At 42.1% G+C, this 22,439-nt stretch overlaps 1 non-coding gene across 1 annotated transcript; it reads left to right on the top strand.

The window, feature by feature from the left end:
• The first annotated feature begins 17,660 nt into the window (after nt 1-17,660).
• LOC145392576 (5S ribosomal RNA) lies at nt 17,661-17,779 on the top strand. The gene has a single exon (XR_013896008.1). It is a non-coding gene; the product is annotated as a 5S ribosomal RNA (ribosomal RNA).
• The last annotated feature ends 4,660 nt before the right edge of the window (nt 17,780-22,439 follow it).

Here is a 22,439-nt window from a genome sequence, read left to right as displayed (position 1 = left end):
TCGTGATGATGATGGTGATGAGAGGAATATTAATGATGATGATGATGGGAGGGATACTAGTGATGATGATATTCCTGATGGTGGTGGTCGTGGTGATAATGACGATAGGAATCTTGATGATGGTGATGATAATGAGAGAGATCTTGATGATGAAGATGGCAGGGATCCTAATGTTGTTATTGATGATGATGATGATATGGATATTAATGATAATGATGATGAGAGGGATCTTAATGATGATGATGAGAGGGATCTTAATGATGATGATGAGAGGGAACTTAGTGATGATGATGAGAGGGAACTTAATGATGATGATGAGAGGGAACTTAATGATGATGATGATGGTGGTGGTGGTGGTGGCGGGGGCGGTCGTAGTGGTGGTGATGTTGCTGGTGCTGCTGATGGTGATGATGATTATGGTGGTGGTGATGGTGGTGGGGGCGGTGGTGATAATGATGATGACGATGGTGATGTGCGTAGTATTTGTTTACATGTCTTTCTGCGTCAACTCATCTGTCCTCTTCTCTTTAAATGTTTCACAACTCTCACGCAGTTCACTAGTCTCTCTCTCTCTCTCTCTCTCTCTCTCTCTCTCTCTCTCTCTCTCTCTCTCACCAAATTCAGTTCCACAGTTTTCTCTTGCAATTTGCAGACATTTAGTTTAATCCCTTCCTTTCCTCCTCCTCCTCCTCCTCCTCCTCCTCTTGCCCCTCCTGCTGCTCCTACTTCTCCTCCTCCTCCTGCTCCTCCTCTCCTCCTCCTCCTCCTCCTCCTCCTCCTCCTCTTCATCATAAATAATAATGATAATAGTAGTAGTAGCAGTAGCAGTCGTAATAATAGTAATAATAATAATAATAATAATAATGTCAAGTGCACCCAGAGAGCGCATACCTCCACCAATACCCATACCAGGCAGTTCAGATAGCCACCAAAATTTAATTAACTCTTCCTTGGTCCATGGGCGACAGTTTCACAGAATGCCTTTGAAATCCATCAGAAATTTTTTTTATATATCTTTTGGACAAACAGACAAACAGAGACTAACAAGGGTGAACACACAACCTCCTCCAGCTTCATTGTCCGAGGTAACAGCAACAACAACAACAACAACACCAGTAATAATAATAATAATAATAATAATAATGAGAGGAAGAACAAAAATATCTTCTAATTCACAGGTAATACGTGTTTTTCTCCACTCTGATATGATCTTCCCTACTAAGCCTTCCGCCTGACAGAAATCTACTGTAAAATTACCTCTTATCGCCTGTACTACTCCCAATGGCCTCAGTGCGAAAGGTCTCCCCAGAGTTGAATATAGTCATACGGTGGTAACAGGGACAAAGGCTAAAATATTGTCTTACTAAATGACTTAAATAATTCATCAGGTTACTGAATTATTTTGAGATAAGTTATTGGATGATTGTACGGACTTTCTTCGGTTTTAGTTGCCCGGAAAGCTGTTTGTGGCTAAAGCTTGTTCCTAATTCTCATATACGAGTTTATGTAGAAGTTAATTAATGTTTACAAATCCCTCTACTTACATATCCAGAGGTGTATTGAGATTATTATATTTTCTCCCTAACTTACGTGTATATGTATATGAAGTGTATATATGAAGTTTCTTGATATCTTTTTCATATTTTCCCACTTCCTTCCCACCCCAGTAATATCGTATCCTTATCAGCGTAGAAATGTACTGTTTATTATTATTATTATTATTATTATTATTATTTTTCCCACGCACACCCAACCATACAATTATCATGTACTTACTAACGGGGAATTGGACTGATTTTTTCTTATCTTCCCCCCCCCCCACACCCATACCCATATATTTCTGATACAAAAGTCTTATCAGTGGAAAGGTGTGTTGATGCTCCCCTCCACATTCTCCATCACCCCTCCTCCCCCCTCCCCTCTCCACCTGTCCCCCTCCTCTCCACTGGTCTCCCCCCTCCACCTGTCTCCTCCAGCACGTGTTTTATTCAGTCTGTGTTGTCTCCCACGGCAGTACTTATGGTCCCTCCCTAACTTCCATTATTGACACTGTAAGACCTCACTTTACCATAAAATACTTGGTCTTTTTTTTATTTCCTCAGTGAAGCGTCTCCCCTAACCCCTTCAGTCCGATTGTGTGTGTGTGTGTGTGTGTGTGTGTGTGTGTTCAGCTTTATCCTTGCTACCTTCAGATTTTATTAACTGTATGGACGATTTTTAAATAATGAGGTGGTTAATTAAGGGCAGTGATTTAATTAATTAGGTGGTTAATTAAGGGCAGGGATTTTTATCACTAATGAGGTGGTTAATTATGGGCAAGGATTTTTATTAATGAGGTGGTTAATTAGTTGCTGGGATTTTTAGTAATGAGGTGGCTAATTCAGGGCAAATTAGGGAAATGAGTAGGTTAATCATGTCCTTTAATTTACATGTCATTTACGGCAATTTTCTTGACCCCTTCACCCCGAGAACGTTAATTTTGCTAGTACCAGACATATATATTAGTCTTTTTTTAAGGAAGAAAGAACCAAAGACCAGACATAATTTTTCCTTTTTGATGGCAGGCTCCACTGTTTCTCTACGCCTAAGAAAAGTAAATAAATATGAATAAAAATGGTGTACCTTAAGTAAACTCTGTCCACTTCCCCAGGTAAGAGTATGTGATGGATCGTCAAACAGTCATTTATATTTCAAGGTATCCGGGGAGCCAGAAGGTCCTTGTGTGTAGACCAGAGAGAGAGATTGGAGCTTTGTGTGTGTGTGTGTGTGTGTGTGTGGAGTTAGAGCCGTATTCTTCATGGTCTTGGATATTTCTTAACACATATCCATGGCTGTTTTATATTACTTCTTATATCTACGTTTTAAAGGCCTTGTTAATGCCAGATGTGTTGGCCTTGGGTTCCCGATAGCTGGTCTGTCTTTCTGCCTTTTCCAGCTTCTCCAGTTCATCGTTTTAGCCGGAGGTCTTTACGTTATATCTCACCCTATGTTTTTTTTTTTTTTTTTTTTTTTTTTTTTTTATTTTTTTTTTAGGTCTGTCTCTTTTCACACTCTTAAGTAGCCACATCCATAATTCTTCTTAAACCAATACACCTTTCGATCGTCTCCGCATGTCTGAATATTCTCCTTATTTCTGTTCATATCGTGTGACTAATACCCCTCATAGCAAACTCATACACACTGCATAGAAACTCATACACTTCATACCAAAATCTCTCAGTATTGCACAATCACACATGTCCCTCAAGAAAGTAACCCTGTCCAGATCGCCTTCTTCGTCTTAATTCACTCCAATCTTTTAACATCCATATCCTTTACTGCCCACATTCCCCTGCCGTGCAATATTGCACTTCACACACAGTCCACATAACTTTGAGTACAGCGAGTCTTTTCATCGTCAAGAGAGTTAGCAGTTCTCTGGACTTCATGCAGTTATTTCTTATTCTGACTGTGAAGCTAAAAGTAGTCTCTGATCATATAGCCAAAATAGCATCATTCCTTCACAGACTCCAGGGAAACACCACTAAAATATACACTGTCCGCACCAACGCCATTTCTCTTGCATGTGGCATACTCAAAGGTCACAACATTTTGCAGCCTACCCCACTCACCACCTCGTCTCATGTACACTCATCTTTACAGTCTGTCCACCGAAAGGAGTTACAAGGCACACTCTTCCTGCATAAGCGTAGCACAAGGCCATTCTCTGCTTATCACCACTGGGCCACCATCTGCTCTGCTAACCGTACCGTAAATTTACCCTCTTGCATCCTTAAGCCCTTGACCTTCCGACCATCTTTCCACTTGTCAAACTTTTCCTTCCTTTGCAGAACCAGGCATAGGCCAGTTGAACCTATTTGACCTAAAGGGACCTTGTGCACACCGAAGGCCCCAGTTCTAGAGTTACTATCACCATCTCTAAAGCTCAATGACCCCTCCTACAGAAGCGTTTGGGTGTGGGGAAGAGGGGAACGTGGAAAGCATAGGGTATAATTATGTAGCCAAGAATAACCAGTTCAGTTATTAAGGAGTTGCCATTAAAATTAAGTTATATATTACACATTTTACGTTCTTGTCTGTGTGATGGCAAGGTAGGAGCATATATTCCAGGTATCCAGTCTGAAATAAACTTATGCTCAGAAAACCTCACAGGAATGGTTCAAATTGAGCCCCACATCCCCCAAGGCAAGCCCAGTCGTGTCCCTCCATACAATCGAAAGTTAGTAAAGAAGAAAATCGTCATAAAGTTGAATAAAATCGTCTGCAGGTAACAGGAATAAACTCAGGTAATAGGGAATTGACGCGAAGGTGTTTAAGAAGATATAAATACGATAAGTAAGGTGTCAGATGCAGAATAGATCGCAACGGAAGAGGACAACAACGGAATTGGATAGCTACGGAAGAGGATAGCAACGGAAGAGGGGATGAGACTTCCAAGCCTACGGGATCGCGACTCACACACAAACACACACACACACACACACACACACACACACACACACACACAGATTCCTTTCCCTTAGCAACTCATATAAAATTGGTGACTTTTTTTTTTTTTTTTTTTTTTTTTTTTTTTTTTTGGCGACGATGGGTTCTTCCTGTGTACTTTCCATAAGACTTAATTGCACCCTTTCCAGTGTGTGTGTGTGTGTGTGTGTGTGTGTGTGTGTGTGTGTGTCTGTCTGTCTGTCTGTCTGTCTGTCTGTCTCTGTCTCTGTCTCTCTCTCTCTCTCACCAAATTCAGTTCCACAGTTTTCTCTTGCAATTTGCAGACATTTAGTTTAATCCCTTCCTTTCCTCCTCCTCCTCCTCCTCCTCCTCCTCCTCCTCCTCCTGCTCCTACTTCTCCTCCTCCTGCCCCTCCTTCTGCTTCTCCTCTCCTCCTCCTCCTCCTCTTCATCATAAATAATAATGATAATAGTAGTAGTAGCAGTAGCAGTCGTAATAATGATAATAATAATAGTAATAATAATAATAATAATAATAATGTCAAGTGCACCCAGAGAGCGCATACCTCCACCAATACCCATACCAGGCAGTTCAGATAGCCACCAAAATTTAATTAACTCTTCCTTGGTCCATGGGCGACAGTTTCACAGAATGCCTTTGAAATCCATCAGAAATTTTTTTTATATATCTTTTGGACAAACAGACAAATAAGAGACTAACAAGGGTGAACACACAACCTCCTCCAGCTTCATTGTCCGAGGTAACAGCAACAACAACAACAACACCAGTAATAATAATAATAATAATAATAATAATAATAATAATAATAATAATAACAATAATGAGAGGAAGAACAAAAATATCTTCTAATTCACAGGTAATACGTGTTTTTCTCCACTCTGATATGATCTTCCCTACTAAGCCTTCCGCCTGACAGAAATCTACTGTAAAATTACCTCTTATCGCCTGTACTACTCCCAATGGCCTCAGTGCGAAAGGTCTCCCCAGAGTTGAATATAGTCATACGGTGGTAACAGGGACAAAGGCTAAAATATTGTCTTACTAAATGACTTAAATAATTCATCAGGTTACTGAATTATTTTGAGATAAGTTATTGGATGATTGTACGGACTTTCTTCGGTTTTAGTTGCCCGGAAAGCTGTTTGTGGCTAAAGCTTGTTCCTAATTCTCATATACGAGTTTATGTAGAAGTTAATTAATGTTTACAAATCCCTCTACTTACATATCCAGAGGTGTATTGAGATTGTTATATTTTCTCCCTAACTTACGTGTATATGTATATGAAGTGTATATATGAAGTTTCTTGATATCTTTTTCATATTTTCCCACTTCCTTCCCACCCCAGTAATATCGTATCCTTATCAGCGGAGAAATGTACTGTTTATTATTATTATTATTATTATTATTATTATTATTATTATTTTTCCCACGCACACCCAACCATACAATTATCGTGTACTTACTAACGGGGAATTGGACTGATTTTTTCTTATCTTCCCCCCTCCCCCACACCCATACCCATATATTTCTGATACAAAAGTCTTATCAGTGGAAAGGTGTGTTGATGCTCTCCTCCACATTCTCCATCACTTCTCCTCCCCCCTCCCCTCTCCACCTGTCTCTCTCTCCCCTCTCCACGTATCTCCCCCTTCCTCTCTCCACCTGTCTCTCTCTCCCCTCTCCACATATCTCCCCCTTCCCCTCTCCACCTGTCCCCCTCCTCTCCACTGGTCTCCCCCCTCCACCTGTCTCCTCCAGCACGTGTTTTATTCATTCTGTTGTCTCCCACGGCAGTACTTATGGTCCCTCCCTAACTTCCATTATTGACACTGTAAGACCTCACTTTACCATAAAATACTTGGTCTTTTTTTTATTTCCTCAGTGAAGCGTCTCCCCTAACCCCTTCAGTCCGATTGTGTGTGTGTGTGTGTGTGTGTGTGTGTGTTCAGCTTTATCTTTGCTACCTTCAGATTTTATTAACCGTATGGACGATTTTTAAATAATGAGGTTAATTAAGGACTGATTTTATTAATTAGGTGGTTAATTAAGGGCAGGGATTTTTATTACTAATGAGGTGGTTAATTATGGGCAAGGATTTTTATTAATGAGGTGGTTAAATAGTTGCAGGGATTTTTAGTAATGAGGTGGCTAATTCAGGGCAAATTAGGGAAGTGAGTAGGTTAATCATGTCCTTTAATTTACATGTCATTTACGGCAATTTTCTTGACCCCTTCACCCCGAGAACGTTAATTTTGCTAGTACCAGACATATATATTAGTCTTTTTTTAAGGAAGAAAGAACCAAAGACCAGACATAATTTTTCCTTTTTGATGGCAGGCTCCACTGTTTCTCTACGCCTAAGAAAAGTAAATAAATATGAATAAAAATGGTGTACCTTAAGTAAACTCTGTCCACTTCCCCAGGTAAGAGTATGTGATGGATCGTCAAACAGTCATTTATATTTCAAGGTATCCGGGGAGCCAGAAGGTCCTTGTGTGTAGACCAGAGAGAGAGATTGGAGCTTTGTGTGTGTGTGTGTGTGTGTGTGTGTGTGTGTGTGTGTGTGTGTGTGTGTGTGTGGAGTTAGAGCTGTATTCTTCATGGTCTTGGATATTTCTTAACACATATCCATGGCTGTTTTATATTACTTCTTATATCTACGTTTTAAAGGCCTTGTTAATGCCAGATGTGTTGGCCTTGGGTTCCCGATGGCTGGTCTGTCTTTCTGCCTTTTCCAGCTTCTCCAGTTCATCGTTTTAGCCTGAGGTCTTTACGTTATATCTCACCCTATGTCTTTTTTTTTTTTTTTTTTAAGGTCTGTCTCTTGGCACACTGTTTAGTAGCCACATCCATAATTCTTCTTAAACCAATACACCTTTCGATCGTCTCCGCATGTCCGAGTATTCTCCTCATTTCTGTTCATATCGTGTGACTAATACCCCTCATAGCAAACTCGTACACCTCATAACAAACTCACACACTGCATAGAAACTCATACACTTCATACCAAAATCTCTCAGTATTGCACAATCACACATGTCCCTCAAGAAAGTAACCCTGTCCAGATCGCCTTCTTCGTCTTAATTCACTCCAATCTTTTAACATCCATATCCTTTACTGCCCACATTCCCCTGCCGGGCAATATTGCACTTCACACACAGTCCACATAACTTTGAGTACAGCGAGTCTTTTCATCGTCAAGAGAGTTAGCAGTTCTCTGGACTTCATGCAGTTATTTCTTATTCTGACAGTGAAGCTAAAAGTAGTCTCTGATCATATAGCCAATATAGCATCATTCCTTCACAGACTCCAGGGAAACACCACTAAAATATACACTGTCCGCACCAACGCCATTTCTCTTGCATGTGGCATACTCAAAGGTCACAACATTTTGCAGCCTACCCCACTCACCACCTCGTCTCGTGTACACTCATCTTTATAGTCTGTCCACCGAAAGGGGTTACAAGGCACACTCTTCCTGCATAAGCGTAGCACAAGGCCATTCTCTGCTTACCACCACTGGACCACCATCTTCTCTGCTAACCGTACCGTAAATTTACCCTCTTGCATCCTTAAGCCCTTGACCTTCCGACCATCTTTCCACTTGTCAAACTTTTCCTTCCTTTGCAGAACCAGGCATAGGCCAGTTGAACCTGTTTGACCTAAAGGGACCTTGTGCACACCGAAGGCCCCAGTTCTAGAGTTACTATCACCATCTCTAAAGCTCAATGACCCCTCCTACAGAAGCGTTTGGGTGTGGGGAAGAGGGGAACGTGGAAAGCATATAGGGTATAATTATGTAGCCAAGAATAACCAGTTCAGTTATTAAGGAGTTGCCATTAAAATTAAGTTATATATTACACATTTTACGTTCTTGTCTGTGTGATGGCAAGGTAGGAGCATATATTCCAGGTATCCAGTCTGAAATAAACTTACGCTCAGAAAACCTCACAGGAATGGTTCAAATTGAGCCCCACATCCCCCAAGGAAAGCCCAGTCGTGTCCCTCCATACAATCGAAAGTTAGTAAAGAAGAAAATCGTCATAAAGTTGAATAAAATCGTCTGCAGGTAACAGGAATAAACTCAGGTAATAGGGCATTGACGCGAAGGTGTTTAAGAAGATATAAATACGATAAGTAAGGTGTCAGATGCAGAATAGATCGCAACTGAAGAGGACAACAACGGAATTGGATAGCTACGGAAGAGGATAGCAACGGAAGAGGGGATGAGACTTCCAAGCCTACGGGATCGCGACTCACACACACACACACACACACACACACACACAGATTCCTTTCCCTTAGCAACTCATATAAAATTGGTGACTTTTTCTTTTTTCTTTTTTCTTTTTTTTTTTTTTTGGCGACGATGGGTTCTTCCTGTGTACTTTCCGTAAGACTTAATTGCACCCTTTCCAGTGTGTGTGTGTGTGTGTGTGTGTGTGTGTTGTCTGTCTGTCTCTCTCTCTCTCTCTCTCTCTCTGAACTTGCTCTTTTCATCCTTGTATTGGCATTCACTCTCCACATTACACTCCACACCAAAGGTAATATTTACACTTGAGAGTTTGTTTGCATGTGTGAGTTTGTTTACATGTTTGCGTGTGAGTTTGTTTGCTGTTTCTCTGTGCATCTGTGCGAGGTCTCCAAATCTTCTTAGAGGATATAGAAGAATTTGGTGGTTGTCTTAGTTAAAATTCACCTTCTTAAACTTTTCATGACAATACCAAATTCTCTCCGCGCACACACACACACACACACACACACACACACACACACACACACACACACACACACACACACACACACACACGTATTTGCCGTGCTTCTCTGCCACGTTCAATTCAGTTACTTATTTTTTTTTTATTTTTGCTACTTATAGATAGATAGATAGATAGATGGATGGATAGATAGACAGATAGATAGATAGCATTTATGTTCCACTTTAGGGCATAGGTTCAAGAGTCCGTTTCCGTTTCCTTAGGCTCAGCAGTCCTCCTACATGCCTAACACCTTCACATGGCACCACTTCTGCTCTATACCCACCGTTCATATTGAATACATGCCAATACACCCCCATTTAGGAGTGGTGCACGGATATTAGCGGGAGTATTTTCTTGGTATTTTGGTGGGAAGGGAGGAAGTTCGGTAGATTTTCTCCTGACAAACTTTTTTTCACTATACGGTTACCTGTCTCACCTTAGCGTCGAACTAATCACAGTCAACAGGTAATCTCTCTTTAGCCAACCATACATCTTGCTCTAGGTCTGTCTATCTGTATCTATCGCCCCTAATTTTCTTCTTTCCTCCCACCCTCTCTCAGCTTCTGTCCTCCCTTGCTTCATCCTTCTGTCTCGTCTATCCTCCTTTGCTCACAGCCTGCGTCTCAAAGTCCTGTGATATCTTCTCCTGAAACTTCCTCTCTCTCGAGCACATCTGTCTTTCCAGCCATCTGTTGCCGTCCAGTGTATCTCTCTCTCTCTCTCTCTCTGGAAAATGTCACGGTATCGAAGGGGTTAAGAGGAAAAAAAAATCACCAAGAAGAAGTCATTACTCACCAGAAAAAGCCCCAGTACACCCTCCCCCCCCAATGTTCAACAACACCCACACTACTTTCCTCAGTACACTGCTACACCCACGCATCGCCTCCCTCCCTCCTCCCCCCACTCCCCCATTCCCTCCCTTTCCTCACCTTCCTCTCCTCATCTTACCCTTTCCCTCCCTCTTCTGTTTCCCTCTTCAATTCCTCCTTCCCCTTTTCTTCCTTCGCCCTCGTCCTTTCTCTGCATCCTTTCCTTCCGTCTCTCCCTCCTCCTCTCACTCTCCCACTACCTCTCCTCCTCCTCCTCCTCCTCCTCCCCCAGTTTCCGTGTCTTCGCTAGTTCCTCTTCCTCAGTCTTCCTTCTGCCCAGCATATTTTCCGTGTCTGTTTTTCTTCCGCTACGAAGGAGGCGAAAGAGGAAGGAGAGGAAGGAGGGGAGGGAGAATGGGAGGGGTGGGGGGAGGTGGAGGTATGAAGACGTGTAAGGGGAGAAATTTAGTCGGTAGGAGGAAGAGGATAAAGGACATTCTTCCAGGGTAAAGGAGGAGGAGAGGAGCAGGAGGAGGAGGGGGGGAGGAAGACGAGGTGAGGGGGTAGACATGAACGATACGTGAAAGAGAGAGAGAGAGAGAGAGAGAGAGAGAGAGAGAGAGAGAGTAGGATGGAGAAGGAATGACGAAAGAAGAAATAGGCAACTTGCAATATGGATGAGGATAGAGGGTAAGGAGGGAGGGAGGGAAAGAAGGGGGTAGGGAGAGAGAGGGGGAGGGAGGGAGAGAAAGAAGAAGGGAGGAGAGAGGAAGGGAAGTGCGTGAAAGTATTGGTGACTGTAATGAAATAGTTTTTGATATTAGTTTTTTCTTCTTGTAATTTCATGCTTCGTTCGCGTATTCCTATCAAGTGTCATTATTATTATTATTATTATTATTATTATTATTATTATTATTATTATCGTTCATAGTATTAGTATTAGTAGTAGTATCATCATCATCATCATCATCACCGTTTTTACTGCTGATTTTTTTTCTTTCTGTTTTTGCATAGTATTTGTTAAAGAGAAAGAGTGGAGGTACGGCAGGGAGGAATTAGGAAGACAGTTAAGCAAGAGGCGGCAGGGTAACAAATAGGGGTTCTTGAAGACGCTGGGCAGGGTACAAGAAGATGGAGGAGGAGCCAAGGAAAAGGTAGACAAAACTGATAGATGACGGTGTGTGTGTGTGTGTGTGTGTGTGTGTGTGTGTGTGTATGTTTGTCTTTTGTGGCTAATCTCACGTAGCTTAGTGGCAGAATAAGACAGTACTACGATTCTCAGCCCTTTCCATAGCACTTCTTCGTGACTAGCCCCATATTCTTCCTTTCCCTAGCACTTCTTCGTGACTAGCCCCATATTATTCCTTTCCGTAGCATTCTTCGTGACTAGCCCCATATTATTCCTTTCCGTAGCACTTCTTCGTGACTTGTCCCATATTCTTTCTTTCCGTAGCACTTCTTCGTGACTAGCCCCATATTCTTCCTTTCCGTAGCACTTCTTCGTGACTTGCTCCATAGTCTAGGGTTTATTTCTCATCCCGGAATCTATGGACTTGTATATGTGGCTGAGTCCCCCGCCTGCGAGTGTTGCGTAGTGAAGGGGTTAATCTACTCCAGTGGCGTATTTTATTGTATTTATTTATTTATTTCTACTTTCGTTGTTTATTTATTTTTATTTTTATCGTGGACATGCATTCCGAAACTTCAGGGGTTAGGTCAAGCCTTCATTGACTTTCATGACCGGGACAACTCTAGTACTCATTATCATGTATCGCAGGACTATCCATTCACTCGATGTAGCGCTGCCCTCAGGTGACTCTACACTGCATGACAAACCACATGAGTTACTGTAACCCAGAAAACCATTATACTACGCTGGGTGGTAACTATATATTAATTTTACGCGTGGTGGTGTAGTGGGTCAGGGCGCTTCAGTCGAATGGGGCCAACGAGGGTTTACTTCTGACAAGGAGTGGTTAGGGTTTATTGCTCACATAATGCTACTCAGGGGCGAGATAGGCTGGTCACCCTCGCCTTAAATGTCGCGAGTAAGTAGCTAAGCCCCGGGTCCCTACGCTCTGATGGGACAGTAAAGGATTGGATGATGGATGGGTGGATGGATGGACGGACTGACGGACGGAAGGATAGATGGGTGGATAGATGGATAAATAGATGCATAGATGAATAAAGGATTGAATGAATGGATGGGTGGATGGAAGGTGAATATCAAAACTTTCGGCCCTTTCAAAACGAGGAGTAAAAAAATAAAATGAAATAAAAGAAAGCCGTGACCGAACTGAAAAGGTTAATCCTGTAATCCTTCAAAATCCCTCTATATATATTTTCCATTTTTTTTTATCAGTCTCTCCTCGCTTACACTTTTTTGAGTTTAATATATTCAATTATGAAATACTCCTGGACTTTATACACATTTTTTTTCTTTTTTTTTTCTTTTTTCGTTTTTTTGTATTTTTCATTTTCATTTTTTCATTCGTTTTATTTTTCATTTTTTCTTTCATTTATTATTTCATTTTTCGTTTTATTTTATTTTTCATTTTTTATTTTTCATTTTTTCTTTCGTTTGACTTTTCTGGTTTTTCGTTTTTTATTTATCATTTTTATTTTTGCCTCTATTTTTTCTTTTATTTTTCATTTTTTCTTTCTCTGTCGTTCCTTTTTCTTTTTTTCGCTTCAAACCGTGTTATCTGGTCGTCTCTCTCACTTTAGTGTCAATTTCCGCTGTGATCTGGCTGGAATTTGAGCCTTAAAAGCGTGATGTTCCTTATGTGAAAGAGAGAGAGAGAGAGAGAGAGAGAGAGAGAGAGAGAGAGAGAGAGAGAATTGGATTAAAAGTGTGCAAACCAGTGGGATGGTGCAGTATTTAATATCACACACACACACACACACACACACACACACACACACACACACACACACACACACTCAGAAAGAGAGAGAGAACTGATGTAAATTGATGTTTGTATATGTTTGTTTCTTTGTGTGTGTGTGTGTGTGTGAGAGAGAGAGAGAGAGAGAGAGAGAGAGAGAGAGAGAGGAGTGTGTTGCCCAACGCGTGTAAGGGAGTGTTGAGTTAGTGGGAGGAGTGAGGTAATAAATGTCACGAGAGAGAGAGAGAGAGAGAGAGAGAGAGGAGGGGAAGACTAAACGAACAGAGATGAAAATAACATCAAAGGAACTTACAAGGAAGGAAGTGAAAGGACAAAAGTAGCAGAGGAGGGAGAAGTAATGCAAGAAGGAGGAAAAATCTGAGAGAGAGAGAGAGAGAGAGATGTATGCTAAGATGAAAGCAAGGAGGTAAAAGAAGGAGGAAGTGGAAGTAAAGAAAGGGAAACAGGAAGGAAGGAGTGAAGAGGGAAGGAAGAGAAGACAGAGTAAGGAAGGAAGAGAAGAAAGGGGAATGCGGGAAGAAAAAGAAGTGAAGAAAATGAAGAGAATATTGGGATGGGAAGAAGATGGTTGAAAAAGGATGCAGATGAGAAGAAAAGAGGATAAATATTAGAATAATTAGGAGAGAATAGTTTTTACAATTACATTTATTTTCTACTGGTAAATTGACACACACACACACACACACACACACACACACACACACACACACACACACACACACACACACACACACACACATGAAATAAAGCGTATGATCTCCTAAACCCAGAATCCATTTATTAAACGAGCGGATGTTACTAAGTCACTGTACTTTTATGTTATGGACCTGATCTTAATTAACCTAACCTGACCTCGCGTGACCTGACCTGACGTAACCTAGCCTGACCTCACGTATCACATCCGATCTAATGCAACCTAACACAGCCCAACGAAGCCAGACTAACTATAACTCTAGCCAACCTAACCTAACCTAACCTAACCTTTCCTATGCTTCCCCAACCCAACCCTACCGTACCTTACCTTACCTTACCTTACCCTACACTCATCTTCCCTTCCTTACGCTGCTCTGCCCAATCATCCCAGCCCAATTCGTCCAACCCAGCCAGACCAAACCCATCTCCACCAAACGAAATCAAACCCAACCCAAACCAAACCAAACCCATCCCTACCCTACCGTATCCTATCCTACACTCCCCTTCCCTTCCCTACCCAACCCAACCCAGCCCAACCAAGCCCCCATCCTACCAACCCTCCATCCTTCAGAATCCAATTACCAACCGAGCGGCCGGTCCCAGATTGGCTATACCTGCATTTTACGGACCGTCTCCCTGGAATTCATGATTAATATCCAGGTAATCTGCTTTCACCTCTGTCTGTAAATATGCGTGACAGCTGCGGGCAGAAAGAGGGGAGCCAGACTGTTGCCGTGTATTTCTGTATTGCTGTCTGTTTGTATTGGTTTGTGTTACTGTCTCGGGGTGTCTTGGTGTGCGTTGCTGTCTCTATATTTCTCTATGTTGCTGTCTCTGTCTCCGCTTTCACCTTTGTCCTATATGCATGACAGCTGTGGGGGGAGGATGAAGAGGGAGCTGTTCCTGTGTCTGTTTGTGTTGCTGTCTCTGTAATTGTCTGTATTTTCGTCTCTGTATTTCTTTCTGCAACTGTTTATATTGCTGTCTCTAGAACCATCTCTATTATGGTCTGTGTCTCCGCCTGCCTGTATTGCTTTCTGTAACTATTTTGATCTTTGTCTCTCGTCGTTTAATCTATTGCTGTCAGTATCTATCTGTTCTTCCTTGTTTCTGTATTTCTGTCTGTCTATTCCTTATATGTTTTGTCTGAGTACCTTTGTCTTATCGTCTGTATCTTATCAAAATATTTCATCTCAGTCTGAATATTTCATTATCTGCGTCTCTCTCTCTCTCTCTCTCTCTCTCTCTCTCTCTCTCTCTCTCTCTCTCTCTCTCTCTCTCTCTCTCAGGAAAAAAAAAAAAAAAAACAGGATGCGGCCTCTCATTCCTCACATTCTTGCATCACTGACATGAGGATCACTGTGGAGAGAGAGAGAGAGAGAGAGGGGTGGAGGGGGGGAGAGAGAGCGATGAGAGATGGGTACTAAAGAAGGAAACAGGATGAGAAGTCAATATGTTTTAAGAATTGAGAGAGAGAGAGAGAGAGAGAGAGAGAGAGAGAGGTAATTAAAGCCACGTTCGATTTGGCCGCTGGGTGGGTTTCTTTTGTCATGAGTAAATAATGCATAGGCGAATTGGAGGTAACAGGACTGGGATATTAGAGAGAGAGAGAGGATTCTTTTTAAACTTGATTTTTGCTCGATTATTTGGAGTCATAGCATATTTTAGTATTGCTCCTCCTACACACACACACACACACACACACACACACACACACACAGAGGCAGAAAATAATCCTCACTCATATTGGCCAAAACACTAGTCAGGAACGTGCGTATTGATGAGATTTTTTTCCAACACAGATACTTAGATATTGAGAGTTACATAGACTCATAGAAGCGAATTTGATAACAGTAACTAATCCTTCAGCCTCGATTAGATGTATTTATACCGAACGGATAAATGCAGAAGTGCCGTCTTTTGCTGCACACCATCATCATCATCATCATCATCATCTTCATCATCAGAAAAGCGTCTTCAGACGTGCGTTCTTTCACTGTACATCCGTCCCATCATCATCATCACCATCATCATCATCATCATCATCTTCATCATCAGAAAAAGCGTCTTCACACGTGCTTTCTTTCACTGAACATCCGTCCCATCATCATCATCATCATCATCATCGAACCTAAGGATGGGATGAGGTACAATCCATCTCATTATTCTCATATCATTACGTCTTCCTTTTTACTGCTCGTCATTTGGTACGGCAAGTAGTGGCATTATTATGAGAGAGAGAGAGAGAGAGAGAGAGGGGGGGGGATTATCTAGCATCTCATTTTCTGTAGCTCCAGGAATAATAGAAAAGAAATTATTGGAGGGAGGGACCAGGATAAGCCCTGTTTTGTTCCCCATATCAGAGTAAGCCAGCTCTCTCTCTCTCTCTCTCTCTCTCTCTCTCTCTCTCTCTCTGTTTATATAGATAGATATAAAATATAGATGTCTTTCATTCGGTCTGGCTGCATCTGTCTGTCTATCTATATCAATCCATATCCATCTATCGACCTGTATGTCTCTATCTAGCTCTCTCTCTCATTATAATATTATGTCTATATGAAATTTAATCAGCTATCTATCTATATATCTGTCTGTCTACCCATCTATTTTTCTGTCTGTCTCCTTCGCCCTTCTCCCTGCTTTTCCTTCATACATTTTGTTTCGTTGCTTCTCCATTTTTTTTATTTTTATCATTTTTTTTTTTTCTTTTCCGCGTATTTCTTCGAAGCCTCCCTTCATGGAATTCGCGATATTGATGACACTGAGAATAGATTCCTTTTATGCCGTCTCCCCTCCCCCATCTCTCTCTCTCTCTCTCTCTCTCTCTCTCTCTCTCTCTCTCTCTCTCTCTCTCAATTTTTTAGCGTCTGGAAATTTTTTCATATTAATATTAAGGCAATATCACCTGGTAAGTACCGGAGGATTCTCTCTCTCTCTCTCTCTCTCTCTCTCTCTCTCTCTCTCTCTCAAGCGTGGTCTAAGTCTGTTTTCACCTCCGAAGGATCCTCCACAACAACACCTCAAAGGTCCTTTATGGTGCCACTCCGCCTGCTGATGAGGAGGAAAGGAGGGAGAGAAGGAGAGAAAGGAGGGAGGGAGGGAAGGAGAGAAGGAAGGGCGAGAGCGAGGGAGGGAGGGAAGGAGAGAAGGAAGGGCGAGAGCGAGGGAGGGAGGGAAGGAGAAAGGGTCGGAGGATTTGAGTGATGGGGAGAGGAGGAGGTCTAGTGTACGTTTGTGTGTGTGTGTGTGTGTGTGTGTCTATGTGTGAGAAAGACAACAGGTGGAGGGAAGAGGGAGAGGTGAGGGTAGAGGGAAGGGAGGGAGAGAAGGAGAAAGAGAGAGAGAGAGAGAGAGAGGAAAGGAGTGTCGAAAGGATGGTCGAATGTGTAAGGATGGAAGGAGGGAGAAGAATTGAGGGAAAACGGAAGAAAAAGTAGGACTGGAAGGAAGAAAATGAGAGAGAGAGGTTTAGTTGTGTGCGTGGGAGGGTAAGCACGTGGGGCGCTTAGGGAGGGAGAAAGAAACGAGAGGATTGGAGGAAGAGGAGGAGAGAAGGAAGAGGAGGAGGAGGAGGAGGAAAGATGCTGAAGACGTCTGAGTTGCGAGGGAATGGCGGGAGATAAGAAATAATTATAAAAAAAGAAGGAAAAGAGAAAGTACAAGAAAGAAGTAAAAGAGAGGAATGAAGAGGAACGGGTTGTATATGTGTGTGTGTGTATGTGTGTGTGAGAGAGAGAGAGAGAGAGAGAGAGAGAGAATAGTATCGTTTAGCGGTCGTAAGAGGGAAGAAAAAAATCGTATTGAAGAGATGAAAGGCCATAGGAAGGATGTCTTTAAGATGAACGGAATTTTAAGATGATAAAATAGCCGTTGCCATGAAGTTTTAGTTTTATTTATTGATTTATTGATTTATTAACGAAGATGTGTCACCCCTGTATTTCAGTAGCGTCTTTTGTTATTATTATTATTATTGTAGTAGTAGTAGTATCATTATTATTATTGATATTATTATTATTATTATTAACGGCCATACCACGTTGAGTACACCGCTTCCCGTCCGATCAGCGAAGTTAAGCAACGTTGGGTCTGGTTAGTACTTGAATGGGTGACCGCATGGGAACACCAGATGCTGTTGGTATCCCTACGTGTCAAGTGGGGTTGGTGGAGGATTAGTGCCCCTCCCTGTAAAACAATTAACTCTAAGCCCTTGGCCACCCCGTTTGGGATACATGGCGTCTGGCAATGAATGAATGAAAAAATTATTATTATTATTATTATTTTTATTATTATTATTACATTGCAATTTCCAGACGATTTTATTCAGCTAAGGAGACATTTTTCGAACTTGGGGGGTGGGGGTTGGATACAGCCTTCATTAACCCCTTCACTACCAGTACGCTTCCTTAATCCTAAATTCGTATTGGATTTGACTCCGGCTTTGGACGAACGATTTAACGAAAAGAAAAAAAATAAACTTCTTGGTATTCAAAAGATCAGAGACGAAAGCAAAAGAGAGAGAGAGAATGACCTGAAAAGAGAAAATGCATAAGAGAAAGGGAAGAAAAGAGGAAATGAATAAGAATGACAGACAGAGGAAATGAATGAAAGACACGAGAAGAGGAAATGAATAAGAGAAAGACAAGAAAAGAGGAAATGAATAAGAAAAAGTCAAGAAAAGAGATATTGAATAAGAAAGACAAGAAAAGAGGAAATGAATGAAAGACAAGGAAAGAGGAAATGAAGAAGAAAAAGAGAAGAAAAGAGGAAATATGCACGAGAGATTCGGATGGCCTAAGAGACAAGGGAGTGGAATGTGAGAGGGAAGTAGCGAAGTGCATGTGAAAGGAAGGAGGGGAAGGTAATGGAGTATAGTGATTAAAGCGAGAGAGAGAGAGAGAGAGAGAGAGAATAAACACCGTAATAACAAGAGACAGAAGGAGAAATGGAGAGGTAGGCTGAGATAAAAATTTTTTCATACCATCTTCTCCGACTGACATTTACTGTTTAATATAATAGGGTCTCTTAACATCTTAACAGTTTATACACAGCGGGAAGAAACTGTTTGCCTGACTCTAGAAAAATGGGCGTTAAAAAAAAAAAATAATTAAAAAAAAAAGCTCTTGAGATGATGATAGTCAAGGTGAGCAAGGGAGTGGTGTGGTGAGGGAAAGGTGTGGCGGGAAAGGAAGAATCCCCCTTTCATCTCCCAGCCAAAAATGAGAGAGAGAGAGAGAGAGAGAGAGAGAATGGTAGAAACTGAGCAAGAATGACAACGTGATAGAAAAAAAATGTGAGTAATTGAGACATATGCAGCGTGGGAGAGAAAGAGAGAGAGAGAGGTTTGACAGTGAAGGAAGGTGGGGAGATGTGGGGAGACGGGATCAATCTCTCTTTCATCTCCTCACCAAATCAAATTCTTCTTGACGCCCAGGCCGAGAGAGAGAGAGAGAGAGAGAGAGAGGGAGGCACCTAAAAGCACCACTCCGGGGAGGAATGAGAGAGAAGGAAGGAGGAAGGATGAGAAGGAAGGATGGAGGATAGAGGTAAACATGGTGGGGAATTCCGTAGTTACACAGATCATACAGACCTTGCATCCAAATAGCACTACTAATAACATAATTAAGATGAGGAAGGTACAATGAGAGAGAGAGAGAGAGGGGGGGGGGAGCGAACAGAGGGAAATATAGGACAGGGAAAATCGATTAGGTGAACGAAAGGATTACCGTCAGAGAGGAGAGAGAGAGAGAGAGAGAGAGAGAGAGAGAGAGAGAGAGAGAGGATAATGACAAGTAAACGAAAAAAAAAAAAAACTTGAAAAATTGAAAAGTGGTAAGATTTTGAGGCTAGAGTAACAAGAAGTAAAGAGAGGCTGAGTAAATATTTAAAATCAACTGAGAAAAGAGGAAAGAGAGGAGGAAGCGGAGAAAGAGGAGGGATGAAGAATGGAGAGTGAAGAGAGGAAGGAGAAAGGATGTAATGATGGAAAAGGAAGAGGAAGGAAAGAGAGACGGATGTTTTGGGAGAGGAAAGATGAGGAAGAGGGATAGAATGAAGAGAAGGCAAAGGAAGAAGAATGTTAATAAAAGAGAAAGAAGAGTGGGAAATATAAATGGAAAGAGAGAGAGAGATGAAAGGAAAGAGAGTGTTAATTACAAAGAAGGGAGGGGGAGAGAAGAGAGAGGGAGGAAGATGAAAGAAAGAGTAGGAGGAGGAGAAGAAATAAGAAGAAGAAGGAAGAGGAGGAGGAGCAGGAGGAGGAGGAAGGTGAGGAAAAGGAAACCCCTGTGTGAAGGAGGGCGGTAATAGGTTCATTGTGGAGGAAGAGAGAGAGAAGGATGGAGGGAAGGGTGGATGAGAAATACAGGGAGACGGGACGAAGAACATGGGAGAGAGAGAGAGAGAGAGAGAGAGAGAGAGATGAATGAAGGAACATGGAAGAGAAGAATGAGGCGATAGGGAAGAAATTGAAGGTACAAGGAAGGAGGATAAGAAAGGATGAGAGAAGGGAAAGAATTGGAGGTTAAGGAACAGTGGAGGAAAGGAAGGAAATGAGGAAGAAGGAAGGGTTTGGACACCTGTAGACATAAGGAGAGAGAAAGAGAGAGAGAGGGCTTCGCAACACCTCTTCGTTAGTGATTTATTTTGCCTTTTAGTCCGTATCATCCTCGTTTATGGTATTTATTTTGTTTGCTGTCGAGATCATTGCATACACTAACATACAATAGGATAAATAAATACGATGTGCAGAATAAGTAGTCCAGGGAAGGGTACTAAGAGATCTGCAGGAAATATGGCCTTAATTCTTCTAGGTGAATGTTTGGTGATTTCAAGGGGTTAACACTCTCAGGCTGCCATGAATAAACTGATTAAATTGGTCTTTGGGCCGGGAATACAGAGGTGGAGTTGCGCCTACCATGAGCGGGTTGATGGTGGTAGTATTAACATTTTCAAGCATCTGTGACGGTTTTTTGAAACTAGAGGGTTAGCCTACTTTTTCCTTTCTTCCTCTGCTTCTTATTATTATGGGTTTTTATTCTCTCTCTCTCTCTCTCTCTCTCTCTCTCTCTCCATCCAACACATAAATAGCGATCCACGTCAGTATGATCGATAGTGAGACAGTGAACCATAACTTTCGAAACATAGCAGTGCCATCCACGTAACTCTTCAGAATGTTATGGAAGTGTTTCATTATTGTTCGACCGAGAATTGTAGCGTTATTATTGTCCGCAACTGTACCTTCCACTGACCATTCCACTTCAGACGTTCTCCACTAAGATGAAGAAAATAGTGTGGAAGTAGTGAGAGTGTTGTTGTTTGTTGTTATTGTTGTTCTTGTTGTATCCGGCCTTATCTCGACGTGAACCCAGTGGACTGCAGGCTGAAGTTTTCCATTTCCTACTGTCCATTATCTTTCTTTCAGGGGATAGGGAGGGGTGAGGAACGTAGACATAACCCGGCAGTGAGGTGGTTCGGTTAGATTAGTGCCACCGTGGGAAGGCGTCCCTCTCTTACACATTTCGAACTGCGAGGGTAAATATAACACCCAAATATTCTCCACGTATGAATAAAATCGTCAGAAGGTTGCAAGAATTAACTACAAAACACATCAACGGACTGAAGGGGTGCAGAATCAAAACACACCATCGGGCTGAAGGGACGCAGAGACAAGCACTTCGCCTCCCACACCTGTAAATGACTCGGTAACCAGGTGTGGAAAGAGACTCGGCAAATCAGATTGATATCACTGAGAGGGACCGCTTTCGTCATATCAAGGAAGATGGTGTCACGGAGGTAAAAGATCTTCAGGTAAGGGGTGGAGTGCTTCAAGAGACGGCAGCCTTTGATTTGAGTCTGTGGTTTCATTGACTTTGATTTCGTCGCACTTATTCTTGAGCGATTTATTTGGTCTGTTGTAATATTCTCTTGTGTGTGTGTTTTTTTATACGTATTCCTTTATAGAGACGTCGTTGCACCAATAACATAAGAGAGAGTATTGGTGTTACGTGGTGGCGACTATCATCCACTCACTTGATGTTTATTGTTGTGGAGTGGAGTGCAATGTCGTATGGTGTAGTGCAGTGCAGTATAATGTAGTGTAGTGTAGTGTAGTGTAGTGTAGTGACCATAAAATCATGGGACAATATCCTGAGATGAAATAATATGAGCGTGAGTGAAGGGCGAGGAGGTGGGCGGCGAGGAAGCCACTAGGAGGCAGAGAACCATAAAAGACTCACTACCACGGAGGGAGAGAAATGAAGGAGAGAGGGAGGAAGGAAGGAGGTAAATGAAGGAGAAAGGGAGACGGAGGAAAAGGAGTGAAGGAGAGAGGGAGGAAGGAAGGAGATAGTGAAAGAGAAAGAGAGTCGGAGGGAAATGAATGAAGGAAAGAGGGGGAGAGACAGGAATAAAGGAGAGAGGGAAAGTTATGAAGGAGAGAGAAAGAAAGGAGGGAAAGGAATGAAAGAAAGAGGGAGGCAGGAGAGAACGAAATGGAAGAAAGGGAAAGGGAAATTAAGGAAGGAGGGAGAGACAGGAGGGAAAGGAAAGAAGGATAGATGGAGAAATGAAGGAGAAGAAGAGACAAGAAGGAAAGAAATGAAAGCGAGAAGGAGAGAAGTAAAGGAGAGAGGGTGAAATGGGTGGGACTGAAATGAAGGAAGAGAGATGGAGGAGTAAAGAAAGAAGAAAGAGAGAAATGAGAGGAGGAAACGGAGAGAGAGAGAGAGAGAGAGAGAGAGAGAGTGAGGGAGGGAGGGAGGAAAGGAAGTAATGAATGAGGAGAGATTGGACAGAAAGAG

Source organism: Coenobita brevimanus, chromosome 22, assembly GCF_032717465.1.
Source record: "Coenobita brevimanus isolate Jiangsu-jjx chromosome 22, ASM3271746v2, whole genome shotgun sequence".
NCBI lineage: Eukaryota > Metazoa > Arthropoda > Malacostraca > Decapoda > Coenobitidae > Coenobita > Coenobita brevimanus.
The sequence above is the reverse complement of the archived record's forward strand: the minus strand, read 5'-3'. Positions and strand labels throughout refer to the sequence as shown.